The sequence below is a fragment of the Hemiscyllium ocellatum genome, chromosome 4 (assembly GCF_020745735.1).
Source record: "Hemiscyllium ocellatum isolate sHemOce1 chromosome 4, sHemOce1.pat.X.cur, whole genome shotgun sequence".
NCBI lineage: Eukaryota > Metazoa > Chordata > Chondrichthyes > Orectolobiformes > Hemiscylliidae > Hemiscyllium > Hemiscyllium ocellatum.
This window is the reverse complement of record NC_083404.1, coordinates 57,516,148-57,537,455: the sequence shown is the minus strand read 5'-3', so window position 1 is coordinate 57,537,455 and position 21,308 is coordinate 57,516,148. Positions and strand designations below refer to the sequence as shown.

The 21,308-nt window shown below is 40.7% G+C and overlaps 1 protein-coding gene across 8 annotated transcripts in view; it reads right to left on the bottom strand.

Moving 5' to 3' along the window:
• Window positions 1–21,308, bottom strand: part of LOC132815383 (neurocalcin-delta) — a 313,099-nt gene that overhangs the window by 122,943 nt on the left and 168,848 nt on the right. For all 8 annotated transcript variants that reach the window (XM_060824272.1, XM_060824270.1, XM_060824276.1 and 5 more), the window contains one exon: window positions 21,030–21,103. The gene's annotated coding sequence lies outside the window, so the exon portion shown is untranslated. The remainder of the gene's footprint in view (window positions 1–21,029; window positions 21,104–21,308) is intronic.

Below are 21,308 nucleotides of genomic sequence, written 5' to 3'. Positions count from 1 at the left end.
ATTTTGTCTTCATGTTGTTATTGCCCCTGTTTTTCATGATCTTTTGTGCTCCTCACTAGTCTGTTGTGTGGCACTGTATTAAATAGTTCTTGGATGTCCAGGTTTACCACATCAAATTTGCCCTCATCAATCCTCTCCATTAGCTCTTCAAAATGTTTCGGCAAATTTGAAAGACACAACTTTCTCTTAAATTCATGGCGACTCTTCCACATTAACCCACATTTTCCACTCAATGCAATTTCCACTCAGGTTGTAAATTTGCTCGCTGAGCTGGTAGATTTGCTCTCTGATGTTTCGTCACCATGCAAGTGAGCCTCCAATGACGTGCTGGTGTTCTGTCCCGCTTGCTATGTGTGTGTCTTGGTCCGTTCTGGGTGGTCATATTACTTCTGGTTCTTCTGCGACGTTGGTAAATGAATATGTCTTTACAAGCAAGAACAGTTTCTCTCTAAACTCCTCCTCTTCTTCACTCCAAGAAAAACAGTCCTAATATCTCTAATCTTGCATAACTGAAGTGATTGATACATTTGTTAATGGAGTTCCGGTCTGAGAGCTAGGCCTCTAAAAATTCTTGTGCATGTCTTTGTTTAGCCTGTCGCAGGATAGATGTATTGCCCCAATTGAACTGATGCCCCTCTTCGTCTATGTCTATGGATAGTAGCGATAGTTGGTCATGTCGTTTGATGGTTAGTTGGTGCTCATGTATCCTGGTCGCTAGTTTTCTGCCCTTCTGTCCAATATAATATGTATGTTGCAGTCCTTGCAGGATATTTTGTATGACACTTATTCTGCTAGTTGTTGGTGCAGGATCCTTTAGATTCATCTGAAGCTATTTCAGTGTGGTTATAGGTTTGTGGGCTACCATGATGCCTCAGGGCCGTAGTAGTCTGGTCGTCATCTCTGAGATGTCTAATGTATGGCAGGGTGGCTAGAGTTTCTGGGTGTGTTGTATCTTCTTGTTTAGGAATCAGCCGACTGTGCTTATCGGGTACCCGTTGTTCCTGAATACATTGCATAGGTATTTTTCCTATGCTTCTCGTAGTTCCTGGGTGCTACAGTGTGTTGTGACTCATTTAAATAATGTCCTAATGCAGCTCAGTTTGTGGGTGTTGGGATGATTGCTCCTGTAGTTGAGTATCTGGTCAGTGTGTGTAGCTTTCAAGTAGACACTGGTCTGCAGCTCTCCACTGGCTTTTCATCCTACAGTGACATCTAGGAAATGGAGTCTGTTATTGTTCTCTTCCTCTTTGGTGAACTTTATACCAGTAAGGATGTTGTTAGTGTGTTTGTGGGTTTCTTCTAAATTTGTTTGTTCATGATGACAAAGGTGTCATCCACATAGCGGACCCAAAGCTTGGAATGGCTGTTTGTTCTAACCTCTGCATAATTGCTTCTGCTAAGAGTCCTGATATTGGTGATCCCATAGAAGACCCGTTGATTTGTTTGTAGATCGTGTCATTGAAGGTGAACTGGGTTTTGAGGCCCAGGTCTACTAGTTTGAGGATGCTGTCCTTTTTATGATGGAGTTGGTGCTGTCAGGTGTTTGTGTCCTTGGTTCATCTAGCAGTGAAGCCATTGTTTCTTTGACTACGGTTATGTTTATTGATGTGAATGGGGCCATCAGCTGAAGGAAACCATGACTTCATCATCATCTACCTTGGTGTCTTTGATGATGTTAAAGTCGTCTGGGGTGGTGTGGATGGAATGGCTTGAATCTTCTACTAGGTGTTTCAGTTTGCGTTGCAGTTCCTTTGCTAGTCTATATGTCGGTATACCGGGAAGTGAGACTATGGATGGGTGGATGGGGGCGCGGAAGGGGGCTTTTTTGTGATCCTTTGCTAATCCGTAGAAACAGGGTGTGTTGGATCCTTCAGATTTCATTCTTTGGTGGTCTGCCTTGTTAATTTCACCTGTCTTGAGAAGTTTCCTCAAGATTTGGCGCAATACAGTTTTCTAGCTGTGGAGTTGGGTCCATTGCCACCTGTTGGTAGTGAGCACTGTGTTTGCCTTTTCAATGTATTGTGTTCTGTTCAGGATGATGGCCCTTTGTCTGCCAATAGGATTACGATATTTTTGTCTTTTAAGTCCTTCCAAGGCTTTCCTTTCCAGTGTGTGGAGGGTGTTCCTTTCTTTCTTTCTGCTTAGCGTTGGTGCTACTGTCTGATGGCCTGCTGAATTTCTTCCATAAATCCGTTGTCTTTCAGGGTGGATTCCAGTGTTGCTAGGAAGTCTGTATTCCTATGGTTGAAGTTCATCCCTTGTACTAGGATGGATTTTTCCATGTCTGAGAGTGATTGGACCAAGTGACTTTATCCAAGTCTCTGAATTATTACGGTGCGTGAGCTTCGCCAGTTTTTCTTGTAGGGCGAGTCTTTTCTTTGTCTTGGTCCGCTGCTGTTTAGTATTGATGGCTCATTCTAGTGTACCTGTCCATTCATGGTCAGTCACGTTACTATACAGAGTTTTTTGGTGCGAAATGTCTCGTTCATATTGTGGAGTCGGTTGTGGGGCATCATTTATCATTTCTCAGAGCATCCTGCAGCCGTTCTGTTCTGCTGTTCTTCTGGCTTGTGGAAGACCTAACCAAGAATATAAATGTATGCCCAGAGACTCTAGCCACCCTGCCATACATTAAAGACATCTCAGAGATGACAACCAGACTACTCCAGCCCCTCGGCATTATGGTAACCATAAACATCGGAGAACAAATCTACTAGTTCAGTGAGTAAACTTACAACCTGATCCACAACCTGAGCTACTTATCTTCTCCAAACCGCAAGCAATTTCCACTTACTTCCTTCAATATGTTTGGATGTATCTCATCTGGCCCTGGTAGCCCATCAACTTTAAATTCACACATCTTATCTTCCTTATTAAATTTTAAACTCTCCTCGTGACAGAATTCCCTTTTCCCATGACCTCGGCAGCACTTGCCTTGTGGGTATGGGTGGATGAAAAGTATTCATTTTATACCTCAACCATGCCTCTTACCTTCATTTCTAATTTCCCTTTTTGATTCCTAATCAGCCTCACTTCTCCTTTCATCAACCTTTTACTACTAATATGTTTCTAGAGGACTTTGGAATTTCCATTTATTTAGCTTTTTCATAATTCCTCTTTGCTTCACCTTCTTTCTGAATATTCTGTATTCAGCTGGGTTCTCAACAGTATTCAACATTAGCTATATAAATGAAAGCTTTTCATTTGTTTTTAATATGAGCTACAAGCAATCATACACTAGAATATAAATTGAAACTGCTCAGTCCAGACTGGGTTAGAACCTAGATTTTAGAGGTTTATATCAGCAATCTATTTATATCCACAATAACACATGCATATTTTAAAGTAAGCTTTAAAAATATTCTTATTTATGCATTGCTGAAGTGCAGCCAGTTTTAAACACCGCTCTCATATTTAATACTTCATCTCTAGGCTATTTGTTTAACAGGGTTCATCCCACCACAGGATTGGCCCGCTGCCCAGGACTTTTATCATAGCTTTGTTGGACTTGAATGGTCCCTCATCCTTTGCATTTTGCAAAAGAAAACCTTAAAAGAAAATTAAAAGAGAAAAAGCATCCCATTAGTAAATTAGTAACCAATATGTTACTTCTAATGACTCCAAGGCCAACACAGCCCCTAATCTTGTGTATTTCCTGATTTTCCTGCACTGAACCTCATCCTTTATTCCAATTGCAGCAGAGATTTCAGATTTTTCTGTAAATTTTACAAATGCTAAGATTACAAAGAAATTTTGATCAATTGGGTCAATGGATTGAGGAATGGCAGATGGCGTTTAATTTGAATAAATCCAAGGTATTGCTTTTGGTAAGAAGGACAGGACCTATACAATTAATGGAAGGGTAGAGTTTCAGAACAGAGACCTAGGGGTTCAGGAACATAATTCTTTGAAATTTGAATCACAAAAAGACAGCTGGTTAAGGCGGCATTTAGCATACTTGCCTTCATTCTCATACCTTTGAGTATAGGAGGTGGGAGGTCATGTTGAGATTGTACGGGACATTGGCGAGGCTTCTGGAGTACTGTGTGCTGTTCTGGTTGCCCTGTTATAGGAAGTATACAATTAAACTGGAGATTTACCAGGATATTGCCATGAATAAAGGGTTTGAGATATAAAAATAAGAAAGGCTGAGACCTTTTTCACTGGCACATATGAAGTTGAGGGGTGACCTTACTGAGGTTTATAAAATCATGAGGGGCATATATAAGGTGAATTACAAATGTCTTTTCTCTAGGGTTAGCAAGTTCAAAACTAGTGGGCATATTTTTAAATCTTTCTCCTCTCATCTTAAAAAGAACATGAGGAGCAGTGTTTTTTAGACAGAGATTGGTTCTTGAATGGAATGAACTACCAGAGAAAGTGGTGAACGCCAGTACAGTTACAATGTTTAAAAAACATTTTGATAAGTTTATGAATAGGAAATGTTTGGAGGGATATAGGCCAAGAGCAGGCAGGTGGGACTAGTTAGTTTGGGAACATGATCGGCTTGGACCAAACGGTCCGTCCCATGCTCTATGACTCTACTATGATTAATGAAACAAGGCACCTATAGGTTCCTTAGCTTATTGTCTTTTTTCACAAATTTAATTTATTCATAGCCTCTTTCTGCACTACAGGGATTCTGTGATTCAAAGTTTTTAATGAGAAATCGCCCATTTACTAGCAATCAAGATGTGGCTTGTATTTGATGGCTCCCAACAAGCAAGTACTTAACTGTGCAGACATGAAACAATGTTTAAGCAAAATTATTTGATTTAATTGTTCAAAAGGATTTTGTTTAGGGACCTATTCAATCCTCATTGTTCTGGTTGATAGGAATTGTCAAGTAAAAGGGCTATTTTCCAGGCCTTGAGGAAATCCCTGTTAACCCTTTCATATCTCCCTTATGCCATAAACCATCAAACACGGTAATATCCTGTACTTAACATGAGTTGGTCTGCTGTTTGAGAAGTTGTAAGAGTTCACCACAAAAATTGAGCTAATCATGGTTTACTGTCTACACCCATGCAAGAATCTGTGCATGATTTATGCTAAAATAACATTCCAAAACTACATTTAAAATACAATATTTTAATGTTGTTCAGTAATTTTTGTACGTTGGAAGGCTAGAACAGATTTCCATGCACTTCCTTTCTTTGTTAACATTCATTAGAAACATTAAACAAAAAAACCCATAAAAATGTACACATTGTTAAAAGCTTACAAGCAAAATTACGAACATTACAAAAAAAAGCCTGTTAAATTTCTGGTTTACTTTAGCACTTTTGGACAATAGATCTAGCCTCTATAATTTTGAGCCTTATGTTTTGCACTGAAACACTTACTTTCAAACAATGCAATTGTCACACTGGGAATGACAGCTAAAGGTTTTTGCAAACCATATTTCATATACATATAAAGCTAGGCTAATAGTGACTATGTATCCATTACCAATTGTTGGAAAAACCCATCTTGCTCACGTATGTCTTTTACAGAAAGGAGTCTGTCACCCCTACCCAGTCTAGCCTATATGTGATTCCAGGCCCATAGCAATGTGGTTGACAACTCTACTCCCAAGCAGTTAGTGATTGGCAAAAAATGCTGGGTTAGCCAGCAATGTCCACATTCCATGAATGAATTTGAACAAATACTGTTGGGCACAGGTTTGTACTCCATTTACATGTAGGCATCACTATTGGTCGTGAACCTGATTAGACCATGCACACTTTTTGTAAAGAATTAGACCTTCATAGGCCCATCTTGTCATTTGACAGTTCTGAACAGTCATACTGGACTGGAGACACTGTTTCTCTCTCCTGATGAGGTCCTGCTGCATTTTGTTTTTATTTCAGTTCTCCAAGATCCACAAAATTTTGCACGATTTCGGTCATTCTGTCTGAACTATTTGAAAGAATAAATGTGGTGGTGGTGGATGGGATTCTAAGAGATCCTAAAAAGTCAGTTGAAACCTCTGGCTCGAGTATTTCTCCTTTCTTGCCCCAGAAGGTGTTCAGAAATGAAGAGATGGATTCAGACCAGGTAGAGGCAATCAAGGGCCAAGTGCTGCTGGTGGCGGAGGGCAGAAGATTCAACTCCAGCACTCTAGGTTCGTAAATCATATGCTGTGGGGTTTTTTTTGTCTTCTTTTGAGCTTTGTATTTAGCAATAACCGTTAACTATTCTAACAACCTCGCTTGGAGCTTGTTAAGACTGAGCACCACTCCCGCCCACGCCAAGTCAGGGCAGCAGTCACGTGGGCAGCTTTCAACTGTGACGGTGGAATGTGGCGCGAGCCGGACCGTTAAAGCTGGCGTGCGGCCGAAATGCGTCTGTCCTTTAAAGCAGCCCGCTCCCAGGCTCCGGCGAATACCCCCACCGTGGGTTGAGTTCTGTACATACATTCACGCATTCCTTTAGCTTTCAAACACTCTTGCCTCCCCTCCCCCCAACCGTCACTCGGAAACAGCAGAATTCCAGTCTTTGTTGTTTATGGATTCGGCCTCCCGTCGGTTGGACCTGATTAAAACGCTCGACTGGATTCCGTGTGAAGACCAGAGAGACCCTGGGAGTCACAATTCTAAAGCACCCGAAACACACTCTCTTTGCAGCATATTGTGAGCTCAGACCGCGGCTGCATTGTGTGTGATTAGCACATTCTCCATTGTGGACCTGTGATTGATAACGGACCATTTCATTCACCGTCTTTGTGCAGAGATGGAGATGCAGCTCAGGATTTTCTGCCATCCCCCCACGTTTGTTGGTTGTTGGGGATAGGAAAGATTAATGCCGTCAAGTTTCTTAAAGTATAGTAAAAGGGGTCCTTCACTCTCCAAAATGTTGGAGTGGCCAAATTTGAATTGCAATGAAGTTGAGTACAATGAGTTTTACAAATGCAAATACAAATGCCAAATATAAGTCATGTACTTTTACTCAAATTTCCTTTCTCCGTTTCATCAGCTAAATGATTTTCACAAGTTTTTTAAAATAAGATTTTTTCATCACATTATTTTAGAAAAGAAAGGTACTTGCATCCTGTAGTTCTAATCCTTTATAGGATGAAATTATGAAATCTGTTAAAGTTTAGCAGGTGATATTAAAACATATAAGATCCTGAGGGACTTGAAAGGGCGGATCCTGAAAGGGTGTTTCCCCTTGTGAGAGACTAGAACTAGGGGGCAGTTTAAAAATAACAGTGGTCCTTTATTTAAAGGAGGAGGGGAAGAGGATTCTTCTCTCAGAGATTTCGGAGTCTTTGGAACTCTTCTCAGAGACTGGTCCAGGTGGAATAATTGATTTTTTTTAAGGCAGACGTAAAATGATTCTTGCTGAAAATGTGTTGCTGGTCAAAGCACAGCAGGCCAGGCAGCATCTCAGGAATAGGGAATTCGACGTTTCGAGCATAAGCCCTTCATGATTCTTGTCTAACAAGGGAGCCGAAGATTAGTGGAGATAGGCAGGAATGTGGGCTTTAGGTCACACTCAGAGCGGTGATGTTGAATTGTAAAGGGGGTTGTAAGGGTTGAATGGCCTACTCCTGCTCCTAATTCACATGTTTATAAAAACACAGTCAAGAATCACAGTCCATTCCACACACAGAAAAGATGAGATTCTTTACAGTCTGGAAACAGGCCCTTCGGCCCAACCAGTCCACACCGACTCTGAAGAGTAACCCATCCAAACCCATTCCCTACAGTGTGGAATAGAACAGAAGAATACTAACAGAACAGTAATTGAAACGGTCAGTAATTTGTCAACTAAACTGACAAAATCTTGCTGAAACATTCTCTGGTAAAGCCAATTTTTGCTACGTATGTGGCATTACAAGTGCTCATCCTATCATAATTCCTAGAGTAAACCTGAATAATATTAATTCATTGTAAAAGGCCTATGGTTGACAGCTTGTTTGTTTGGACAAAGTTAATAGCATCGTCACAAACATGTGGTTATGATATTACAGGTTTTGTGAAGAAAGCTAATCTGTCTTTAAAATGGACAGAAGTAGTTTTCCAAATTTCCTGAAAACTTTATGTATCACTCCTATTGCGAGATTCAACCACAGTTAAAAGATGACAAACTATTATTTTAAGAGTCAGTCATAAAGGACCATTACAAAATTCAATGGGGAGATTCAAGGCCTCCACTGGCCCCTCCCTGCAAGCAACTAGTGAGCCTCAGAGGTTCAAGACACAGAAATTACCCATTTATTGGGTTCTATCAGCACAAGAGATTAAAAAGGAAGAGCAAGGTTGCAATGCAGTATCCAATTTATAAAAATGCCATATATGGTGTAAAACATTACATCTCTCAAACTCATTCTCCAACACGTCTTCATGTGTCAGAGAAGGTCATACGTCTTTACAGATTATAACAATGACAGTCTCTGACATAAGCTCTTCAGTCTCCCAAGTGGCAGGCCTGCATTTTCCTAGATAGTTTTGACCATTTAAAATTGATATGAAGGACAAATAAGCAAAGGATACACAGCAGGATGTGAGATTTTACAGTTGCGTTTCCAGAAGATTTGATCTCAGACTACCATGAAATTGAAACAACTGGTGGCATGGAGTTGGGGGCAATGGGGAAGTCCTAACATTGTTCAGATTTCTTGCTTTCAGGTATCATTGTTAATTACTTTGGCAGCTCAACAACAATTAGATAGTTCATGATTCAGTTTTCTGATCCAAGTGAAATGTTTGTCCAATTGCTCTGTTGAAACTCGGTGAAAACAGGGATCTGCTCATCCTTTATAGTTTCGCAAGTTCAAAGTCTTTTCCAAATAAGGCAGTACTGGATATTTCCACAACAGATGCTGTGCCATGATTTAACACCTTGGAGTTTTACTCAGTAAAATTTTAATGAGGAAAACCATTTTAATACAACGGAAGGTTGATGGTCTCTATTCACTTACATCTTCCACAAATTAAGTTTCAACTTTTAACTGGGCCCAATATGAAATAAGAAACAGGCAGTCTGGAAAATCTACAGTCATTTTATCTTGGCTAATTATTAAACATAAAAGAAAGTGTGAATTTCCTGGATGGTTGTGAATGTTCAGATTTAATTATATGGGAGAAAGTGAGGACTGTAGATACTGGAGATCAGAGTCAAGAAAGTGGTGCTAGAAAAGCATAGCTGGTCAGGCAGCATCCAAGGAACAGGAGAATCGACGTTTCAAGCATAAGCGCTGATGAAGAGTTATGCCTGAAATGTCAATTCGCCTATTCCTTGGACGCTGCCTGACCAGACTTAATTATATATCCACTTGAGACATGGTACTATGTGCAGTTCAAATGTCAAAGGTCACATGATTTACAGCAGCCATTTTAATAGTTCACATGTTCAAGTTTTAAAAGAATTGACTGAAAGTTCATATAGATGACACTTCTGTACTAGGCATGAGACACTTATTTTTCTTGCCTATAACTTATTAGCCACAGTAATAATAATTTGCTGCTATTAATCTTTTTCTGTACTGTCATTTGACTTTTTTCTGTGGTCCTTTAAGCCTTCAATCTATACATGCTGTGAAACAATGTCCTTGCAGACTCCTTGTGGGCAGAGGTGAGTGAGGGAAATGTTCCTCATTCAAAGAGATCCAATATTCGAAAGGGACCCAGTGTCATTGTCATTGCTTGGTCCATGGTGCTGAAGCCTTAGCTGGGTGTAATACCAACAACATTGCTGCCCTCCGTGGTTCTGCCAAGAAACAATGAGCTCCCATTCAGTGGGTGGACTAGTGGATGGCCCACCACTGCCCAGATAAGTGCTTGATCAGGAGATCTTCCCAAAAACACAACGCTGGGCTCTTTCCAGATCTAAAGCTGCTTTGCCTCTATTAAATATCACCCAATGTAACTACAATGCTTATTGTAATAAATTCTTTATAAAGCAATTAACCAGGTGTGTATTTAAATTGACTGCTAATGTGATGGATTGTGTATGATAGTTTTGTGAAAACACTTCTTTCACAGCAAATGGACAAAGCTTATGAGAACAACTGACATTAGGCATAATATTTATAAGTTGTCAACTATTGGACCACTTCAGTACCCATGTAAAAGCAAACTGCGGCAATTGGTGGGAATTGGGAATAAAGGCAGAAAGTTCTGGAATTACTCAGAAGGTAATGGTGCATCTGTAAAGAATGGAACAGAATTAACAACTCAGGCCAATAATCAGGTTGCAGATCCCCACCCCATTGCTTTACATCATAGCAGTGGCCGTGGTGGAGACCATGGCTCGTGGTGTGGCTGAAAGAACAGAATCACAATTGTCCATTTGAAGGGTTTTCATATTGCACTTGCTTCTCATCCCCTAACCTCTTCTGAACCCCAAGCTACACAACAAAGCAAGCATATATCTCTTGTTTTCCCCAGATTCATTCACTGGTATCCTACCTTCGTGTCTTTCTCCTTTGACACATACTCTATCTGTACATAGGCAGGTAATGATACAGGAGTGTGATTAGAAAGAGAGAAAGAGACTGCTGACGATGAAACACCATAATTTGAACTCAAAAATCACAGCCACAAGCTCAGGTACTGTGTGTGTACAGGTAGTTCTTGGACAACGTGTGTTCTAGCAGCATGATTTTCTTATAACGTCGCTGAGGAATTATGGATAGATATTTTTGAGATTGTTTACCTCTGTTCACAATAACGCAATTCCAGTAGTGATCATTTAATGTGTTTCGTTCTGTAAATACACCAAAGCTTCCGCGCTGTTCTGCATATGTGCCGATGTCAGCTGCAGACAGAGCAGTTTTCTGAGAGAGATACATTGGAGTAGTGTACCTTTCACAGGAAGCTACTCAAGATTATTTTTTTTTGAAAAAATGGAGGGGCACAGTGACAAGAATGTTAGCAAGAAGCGTCCTGGTGATAAAATTGAGGGCAGTGAACTCAAAAGAAAAGCTATGACATTAGAAGAGATGCTAGCTATTATAAAGCATTTTGAGTGTCAAGGAAATAATATGTGATGGAGCTCACGTAACAGGAATGAAGGAGTCTACCTTATGCACCATGATGACCGTCTGTCCCCGTATTAACAATTTTTTTTAAATATCCTGTGTTAAATTTAGATCATAGAATCCCTACAGTGTGGAAACAGGACCTTCGTCCCAACAAGTCCACATTGACCCTCCAAAGAGTAACCCACCCAGACCAATTCCCCTATATTTATCTCCTGACTAATGCATCCAACCTACATATCCCTGTACATAGTGGGCTATTTAGCATGGCCAATTCACCTAACCTGCACACCTTTGAATTGTGGGAGGAAACCCACGCAGACAGGGGAAGAATGTCTGTGTGGAGTTTGCACAGTCACCAGAGCTGGAATCAAACTCAGGTCCCTGGCACTGTGAAGCAGCAGTGCTCACCACTGTGCTGTCCAATTTACTTTAGTTTCGTTGATAAATATGATTTATACTTTCATTCAGGCTGTGTTTTATTTTGTGTTAGACTTTCGAGTGATTTTTGAGCAATGATGAGTGATGTTTTTTTGCTGCTCTGCCCCAACCCCACTTTTCCCATAGGCTCCATTATTTATATTAAGCGATTTTCTGAAGCAAGGTTTTGCTGGAATGCAATTACAGCATTAGGAGAACCACCTGTACTTTAGAGAGTAGTATGAAGATGGTATCAGCACATGGTGAGTCAGTGAGCTCAAGCAGCCAACAGGGCAGGGGCAAGAGTTGCCAGTTCCTCAGAGGGTGAGGTTCACACAAGTCTTTCTGTGGAGAATTTCGATGAGGGCCATGATGGGGCAGCATGCAGAAAAATGCTGATGGGCATAGACCATGTGATTGTTTAAAGGGCTTACAGTTTGTTCTCAATCCCTCAAATTGAAGATTCCCTGTTTCCACTCCTGCAACTTTATACATTCACATTACCATCAACTTGCGGCCTTCACTTACTCACAGCTAAGCAGCCTCTCTATTTTAAAATTCTCATTCTTTATTTCAAATTCAGGCAAGCTCTCGAATAACACAATAGTGCCACTCTTGAACATCATCCTGCTAACAAAATCATGTTGTTGGAAACACATTCCTGCAGAAACCCATGTAAATACCCTATTCATGCTGATTCCCAAAAATCATCTGACAACTTTTAACAGAATGGATCTATTCATGATATAATGAATATTGCCTTCACTCCCACAACTAGGGGATAAAAATGATCATTTTCGTTAGGGAATAAACCTTGTTGCCCATCCTTCATTGGACATTTGAACTAAGGATCAGTTCATTACATTCAATATTTGCCACCAGCTATAAAACTACAGGCAATGTGGGGAAAATAGGGAAGTTTGTAAAAGTCCCAGACTTAGCTTGATGGGTTGGAATAGTGAAAGTAAAGACTTAGAATAAAAGCGCTGCCTTTTGTGAGGTAGGAACATGTCGATCATCCATGAGAGGTCATCTCTAGCATTGCATATACATCTGTAACATACTGGTGATCCACACATATCACATTATTGCAAATGGGCACGTTATTGAAATAATGAGTAGTAAAGTAAAATGTGCATTACAATGTAAATGCTTTTTACAAAACCACGCTAATTGCGGATTACCTGTTCCTCCATTGCCTTGACTCACCTTAACTCTAATTTCCTACAACTTCTCAACTCTCCAACCATAAGTATGCTCATTTATTTCTTACTTCTTAATTTCCAATTTTAAATGCTTCACCAGAGGGTATGCCTTCAGCTACAAATGTCCTAAACTCTGGAATTCAAACCTAAATTATTCCTCCTCCCTACCTGTTTCCTCCCTTAATATACTCTGTAAAACCTTTTTTCCCCAGAGCATCTGATAAGCTATCAGAATCAAATTTTATTTCATGACACTCTTATCAAGTCTCTTGGGACTTGTAACTACATTTTAGGTGGTATAAACAAAAGTTGCTGTTAGGACAAGGGCAAGTCTAATTAATGTTGAACACCATCTGTTGCTCTGATATTGAAAGACTATGCCTCATTGCTTTGAGGAATTACTGCAGAATTGTGCTCCCACATTGACTGTGGCCAAGATAAATGGCACCAGTTGGGAAGACTCAGCGAAAAGCTGATCTTTCTGGTTGATAGTCTTAAAATTATCCAGTGAATTTTGTTTCTCGTTGCCATTAGTTACATGTGTTAGAAGGCTGTGGCACAGGAGCAAAGTGAAATCAGCTTTAATGGTCAGGGCAACACAGATATGACAGGTTACAGCATCTGATATGTCATTATCTCCAAGTTCTCTCAATTACAAATGTTCTTTTTTAAAATTGTCAATCTAGTAGTAGTAAAGGTTAACATTTTCATTTGTTCACCTTTGCTCAGTGCCTGGTGTGGCATTTTCTGCAAACTGATCATCTGTCTGCTTTTAAACAACAGTATTGTGTAGCTCTTGTAACATAGATACTGCATTCTGATGCGCAGCCGTGTTACACTCTTCTCAAATTACACTTGTTATTTAGTCTCATTCTGTCATACACGGTCATGAAGGCTATAAACAATAGCAAGATTGAGTCAGGGTTTTCATCAATTATTGTACATAGTCATGAAAATTTCAAATAAAATCAATGGTTGCATCTAGTATAAACTAATAGGTCCTAAATAGGACAGCATGGTGGCTCAGTGGTTAGCACTTCTGCCTCACAGCACCAGGGACCTGGGTTCGATTCCAGCCTCGGATGACTGTCTGTGTGGAGTTTTGCACATTCTCCCCATGTCTGCATGGGTTTCCTCCAGGTGGTCTGGTTTCCTCCCAGAGTCCAAAGATGTGAAGTGAACTGGCATGCTAAATTGCCCATAGTGTTCAGGGATGTGTAGGCTAAGTGCATTAGTCAGGGACAAATATAGTGGAGGAGGAATGGGTCAGGGTGGGTTACTCTTCAGAGAGTTGGTATGGGCTTGTTGGGTCAAAGGGCCTGTTTCCACACTGTCGGAATTCTATATTAAAAAAAAAGATAATTTACCCTACTTATTGTTCAACAAGTTTATACATTTTTGAGGATTTTGTTTGACAAAGAATCCATGCTACATAGCAAACCATATAATCATTACGTTAGATGATAAATGCCCAGGGAAATCCATCTACAGTTTGGCACATGCAGCACTAAACTAGCAAACCTCCACTCAAAGGCCATTGTTATCAACATGGAGCATTCCTGGGTCAGATACATGACAGCCAATGAAAGCTGATTGTACTATTCTACACGTAAAAAAACATGCCTTAACTGAAAGTTAAAATGAATAATCCTACTGCACCAATACAAATTCTTACACATCACACAGATTACTGACTCTTTGTGTAGCTACCAAACAGGCCAATTAGTCAAGAATTTTGGACAGTCTTTGAGACCAACTATTCACGTCATAAAACTATCCAATTCCTTCCAAATGACAAACATGTCTCAAAACCAAAGAATCAATTTTGAAGTGCGTTCATAGTTACTAAGTAAGCAAATGAGGCATGAAGCAAGTTCCACAATTAGAAAATTAGGTGAATGGCCAGATAAATGTGTTGATTTACCAATTTTTCATCTCACTTATGCATTGGTTGGTTTTGAATTTATGCATTATATTTGACATTGAGACTTTAATGAACACTTTGACGTGGTATGAGAGGGCCTGTTCTCTCAACAAACTGGGGTAAAACTGTTTGAATTGATTTTCTGTATAATTTTTACAAGGCTGATAAAGAACAAGCACTTTTTGAGAGAAAGGAGATATTATGATTTTTCTTCTCAGAATAGTGAGTTTTGTTATTTCAAGGATAAATTAAAACAGTTCTATTTGTTCAAATCAGAATACTCCCCTGAAACAATTCAAAATTAACATCTGGTGATAATGCAAACGAATAGTAACCTACATTTATCTCGCAGAAAATGAACATAATATTTTATAGCAAAGATTTTTATTGTACTCCAAAGTGCTCCAATTCCTATAAAGACAAATGTCAGCAACATAATGTGATCTAATCCTACCCTCTGTTCATTGAACAAGATCCACTCCTGCCCTTTGCTCATTGGATTGGATCCACTCCTGCTTTCAATCATTGGGTGTCATCCTCTCCTGCCCTCTAACCACTGGGTCTCATCCAATCCTGATCCACTGTCATTTCTGTAGGGGGTTCTTTAGAGGTAGGGGTAGAGGTAGAGGTCTTATGTAGGTGGTCATGGATTCAGATTACACTTGTGTCAAGTCCCACCTCAGGAAATGATGACCACGAAGTTATGTCAGAGCACTTACAGATGGATTGATAACACACCCCATCAAATTTTCACTACCATTCAATCATGGCTGATATGTTTCTCAATCCTATTCTCCTGCCTTCTCCCCATACCCTTGATCCCCTAACTAATCAAGAATCTATCTATCTCTGTCTAAATACACTCAACAACAGGGCCTCCACAACACTCTGCAGCAATGAGTTCCACAGATTCACTACCCTCTCACTGAAGAAACTCAAGTCAGATCTAAAGGGTCATCCCCTCACGGAGACTGTACCCTTGGGTCTTATTCTCTTCTACTAGTCGAAACATCATCTCAATGCCCACTCTATCCAAGCTTCTCAATTTTCTAAACGTTTCAGTGACATCTCCCCTTCATTCCCCTCAGCTCCATTGAGTACAGACTTAGAGTCCTCAATAGCTCCGCATACAAGTGCTTCATTCCCACAATCATTCTTGTGAACCTCCTCTGTCTTCCTCCCAGGTCAGCACATCCTTCTTTAGATACAAGGCCCAAAACTGCTCACAATTTTCCCAAATGCATTCTGACCAGAGACTTATACAGCCCTAGCAGTACATCCCTGACCTTGTATTGTAGTCCTCTCAAAATGAATGCCAACACTGCATCACCTTTTCTAAGTGCCAACTGTTCCTACATGTTAGCCTGAAGTGAATCTTGAACGAGGACTCCTAAATCCTCGTTTCAGATTTCTGAAGCTACTCCCTACTAAGAAAATGGTCTACACCTCTATTCTTCCAACCAAAGTGCATAACCTCACACATTCCCACATTGTGTGTGACTGAACATACACATCAGCCGGTTTCATAACAGTTTCTACCCTACTGTTGTTAGAATACTGAATGGACTCACAAACTCTTAACATTCCCCTGTATCTGGGTTTTTGTCGCTGTTTACCTATCATTTACTTATCTATGCTACCATGCTAACCATGTGATCTGCCTACATTGCTCGCAAGACACAGCTTTTCATTGTGCTACGGTACACGTGACATTAAATTCAATACAATTCAATGTATTCCATCTGCTACTCCTTTGCTCACAATCCCATCCTTTGTGCATCTTCCCCACTTCCTTAATACTACCTGTCCCTGCGTCATCTGCAAACTTAGCAAATTTAGCAATAATGACCTCAGTTCTTTTGTCCAGACTCTTAATTTATAAGATGAATATTTCTGGTCCCAATACTGACCTCCGCAGATCTTCACGAGTCACCGCCTGCCATCCTGAAAAAGATCCTTTTATCCCCACTCTCAGCTTCTGCAAGTCAGCCAATCCCTTATCCATGCCAGCATCTTGCTCCTAACACCTTGGATCTTTATCTAATTTAGCAGCCTCCTGTGTAGCACCTTGTCAAAGGCCTTCTCGAAATCCAAATAGATTGCATCCACTGGCTCTCCTAGCTTGCTTGTTATTTCAAAGAATTCTAACAATTGGTCAGGCACAACTTTCCCTTGAAGAAGCTGTGCTGACTCAGCCCAATTTTACCAGGGTCTTCGAAGTATTCCCAATCTCATCAACGGGGTTGTATGCTTCTCCAGTGGAATGTGGAACTTAAAGACAGTTCAAACATCCCTGACGACTATTTCCTGCCAAAAGCATGTCCGATTGTAGCTCCTGTCAGAATACATGGATGTTGGATGGCAGTTGGACACACTTAGGTGCAGGTAGGGGCAGAAAGCATCATAGACAGGAGTCTTAGTGGTGTTGTCACACTAAAATTTAAAGGCAAATAGATGGGTGACTGCTGCAAGTGGCAGGCAAACAGTGCAGAAGTCCCCTGTGGCTATCCCTGGTATTAACAATATATCATTTGATCGTGGTGTTCGTGTGCAATGGTGGGGGGGGGGGGGGAGAAAATGGGTAGTGGCCTGTAGGGAATGGCAATGGCAGTAGCCAAAACGATGGCACTACGGCATGCTCTGTTGTACACAGGGAGGGCTAATGTGCAGTAGTAATAAGGGACTCCATACTCAGGTGCACGGATAAGGCATTTCTGTGGCTACAAACAGACTCCAGGATTCCTCCAGGGTCAAGGATGTCTCTGAGCAGGTACAGAACATTCTGAAAAGGGTGGGCTGGGGGTGGTGTAATTGGTACTAATGACATAGTCAGGAAGAATGACAAAGTCCTGCACAGGGCATTTAGAGAGTTAGGGAGGAAGTCAAAAAGTGAGACCTCTAGGGTTGTAATCCTGGGATTACTCTGTGCAACATGTCAGGGAAGTTAGGAATAGAAAGACAGTACAATTAGATATGTAGCTAAACAGCTGTTGTATAAAATTGAGGGCTTCCAATATGTGGATCATTAGAATGTCTTCTTGGGCAAATGGGATCCATACAAGCAGGACTGGTGTATCTAAACTGGAGGGGCACCAGTATCCTGGGAGGTTTGCTAGTGCCACTAGGGAGGGTTTAAATAGTGCAGCAACAGGGTGTGGCAATGCGCTAGTACTGCTGTGTCATTGCCAGAGACCCAGGTTTGATTACAGCCTTGGGTAACAGCCTGTGTGGAGTTTGTACATTCTCTCCATGTCTGCGTGGGTTTCTGCCAGTGCTCCGATTTCCTCCCTGAGTCCAAAGATGTGCAAGTTAGATGAATTAGCCATGAGAAATACAAGGTTACAGGGAATAGTGTAGAGTGGTCAGTGTAGATTTGATGGGCTGAATGGCTTCTTTCTGCACTGTAGAAAATCTATGATTCTAGGAACTCAGAAGGACTGGCAGTCTGATGCTTTAACAAGAGGTGTTTGACAGGTAAAGCAGATGAACTTAGAGCCTGGATTAGTACAAACAATTATGCTGTTGTAACTATTACAGAGACTTGATTGCGAAAGGGACAAGACGGAAAACCTAATGTTCCAGGATTTAGCTATTTCAGGTGAGACAGAGAGGGATGTAAAAGAGGTGGTGGAGCTGAGTTACTGATTAATGAGAATATCACAGCTATACTGAGAAAGGGTTCATCTGGTGAGGCCATGTAGAGGCCTCAGGAATAGGAAGGGTGCAAACACTTTGATGGGCTTGCACTACAAGCCAGCAAGAGACAGAAGCACAGATATGTGTACAGATTTTGGAAAAATGTGAAAACAACAGGATTATTCCCATATACCCCGGTACACCTTTACCACCAGGGGCTTGGGTGGGGGATAACTTGTTAGGTACATCCAGGAGGATTTCTCGAAGCACTATGTAAATAGCTCAACTAGTTAAGGGGCCATACAGGAATTGGGGAATGAGCCCAGCCAGGTGATTGAAGTTTCAGTGGAGGAGCATTTCAGGAACAGTGACCACAATTCCATAAGTTTTAAATTATTTATGGATCAGGATAAGAGAATTCCTCAGGTGAAGTACTAAACTGGGATAAGGCTAACTCCTAAAATATTAGGCAGAAATAGGGATTGTAGATTGAGGCTGGCTGTTTGAGGGTAAATCCACATCTGTCTTGATGAATACTTTGCACTGGTATTCACAACAGAGAAAGGCATAATTAATGATGAAGCTAGGAGGGTACATTGATATTCAATGACATGTCAATATAAAAAAGGTGTCAGGTATTTCGAAAGGCATTAAGGTAGACAAGTCCTGGATGGGAGGGGATGTTGTCTGGTTTAGACGATATTAGCAAAGAGGAGAGATTAGACAAACTCCATTTGGTTTCACTTGAATGTCGGAGGATGAGGGGTGACCTGATAGAGGTTTACAAAATTATGAGACGTGGATAGAATAGGTAGTCAGCGTCTTTTTCTCAGGGTGGATATGTCAGTTCCAAGAGGACAAATGCTTAAGGTAAAAGGAGGAAAGTTTAAAGGAGATGTGAGAGACAAGTCCTTTTACACAGAGGGTGGTAAGTGCTGAGAACATGCAGCCAGAGGAGATGGTAGAAGCTGATACAATGACAACAGGAACAGAGGGATACAGTTCATGTGGAAGCAAAAGATAAGCTGTTCTTTGTTCTTTTTCCTTTAATAGTGGATTCTAAAGTCTTACCAATGACTGAAGTCAGGCTAACCGGGCTATAACTATTTCGTTTTCTACCTCCCTTCCTTCTTAAATAGGGGTGTTGCATTAGCCTTCTCCCAATCCTCTGGGACCCTCCATCACTCTAGTGATTCTTGAAAAATCACCACTAATACCTCCACAGGAGCATGAGTCTTCAGTACATTTGCTGAAATGTTGTCAGGGCCCACAGCTTTTGCAGTATCCAAATCCTCCAACCAATACTTGATATCACATACAGTGAACAGAATTGGCTAAAGTCTGGGGTTCCACAGGAGGAGGCAGAGATGGGTCATCTACTCAATACATCTGGCTGAAGATTGCTGTGAATGCTTCAGCTTTAGATTTTGCATTAATGTGATCGGCTCTTCCATCATTGAGGAAGAGAGTATTTTAGATCCTTCTCCTCCTCCAGTGAGTTGTTTAGTTATCCACCTCTATTCACAACTGGATGTGGCTGGACTGCACAGCTTAGGTCTGATCTGTTAATTGTGGGATCACTTAGCTCTGTCTATCACTTGCTACTTATATTTTTGGTTATGCTAGTAGTCCAGTTTGGTAGCTTCACCTTTTTTTTAAGGTATGCCTGCTGCTACTCGTGGCATGTCCTCCTGCACTCTCCATTGAACTAAGGTTGAGGCCTGGCTTGATGATAATGGTTGAGTGGAAGATATGCTGGGCTTACATGAGGTTATAGATTGTGGAGTACAATGCTGTTGCTGTTGATGGCCCACAGTGCCTCATGCATACTTGGTCTTGAGTTGTTTGATCTGTTTGAAGACTGTCCCATTTAGCATGTCTTTATTGTTATCTTTATTAAAATTATCATACTGTAACTTCTGATTCCAGCATCTCCCTCTCAAACTGCAGGATGCATTAGATCATATATGGTTACTGCCCCAGAAGGGCTCCTTCACCTCAAGTTCCCTGATCAGGTCTGCCCCATTACACGTCACCAAATCCAGAATTACCTGTTCCCTACTGGGCTGTGCCACAAGCTGCTCTAAAAAAACATTTCATAGACACTCCATGAATTCTTTTCTTGGGATTTGCTACCAAGCTGATTTTCCCAGTCCACCTGTATGTGGAAGAATTCCCATGATGGTTGTAATAGTGTTTTTTCTGACATGCCCTTTCTACCTCCTAAGGTATCTTTTACCCTACGTCCTGACATGTGCTAAGGGGCCTAACATGTAATAATTAATCGCATTAGACAGCAGCGCAATACTGGGCAAGCATCCAATGTCAGGGTCGCAACTCCAGAGCAAATATTCAGCCTGTGCTCTCTGATATCACAATTCAAACTTAGGGAGGGGAGGGCAGCTCAAGCTCAATTAATGGGTCAGTTCCCTCAGGCAATATGGGGAGAAAATCAGAGAGGAAGATCTAACATCCTTTTTTTTTCTGAAGGATTTTTCTATGGTACTGTCATATGCAATTAAGAAAAAAAAACAAGCATCACATGCTGGCAAATCTTAAATGTTGCTAGGTAACAGTGCTCTGAGCTCAATCTTGTCAATGTCAATAAAACTTTCCGTCGAAAATGTGTTGGTTGCAAACCAGAAACAAATAAGAAATATTCCAGAAATGTCAAGTATGACTTGCAGGGATTATATATAATCCAAACTGTATCATTTTAAAAGGTGAAAAGCAAGAAATAGAACCAAAAATAATTTAGCTTTTGATACACCATCTCAGTGTTTAATATTGATGTAGAACATTCAATAGATATGCAAGTCCTCAAAGTAATATTTGATCACCTTTACAATGACACAAGACCAAATAGTATACTTACCAGTTCAATAGGAACCTACAGCACGTCTCCCACAGTCACCGAAATTCAGTCACAAAATGCAACACACCAATATCCTGCATGACAAAATCATTCTAAATTAGCGGATGCTTAACAGGACCAATATCAAATACACTGATACTTACAAAATATTGCCTCAAAGCACTGTATACAAATCCCATATACATTCAAAGTACTGTACTGAACAAAAGGTTAATATGATTACCATTCGAATTTCATAGGATTACAAAAACAATAATATATTCTTAAAGTGGAAAACTT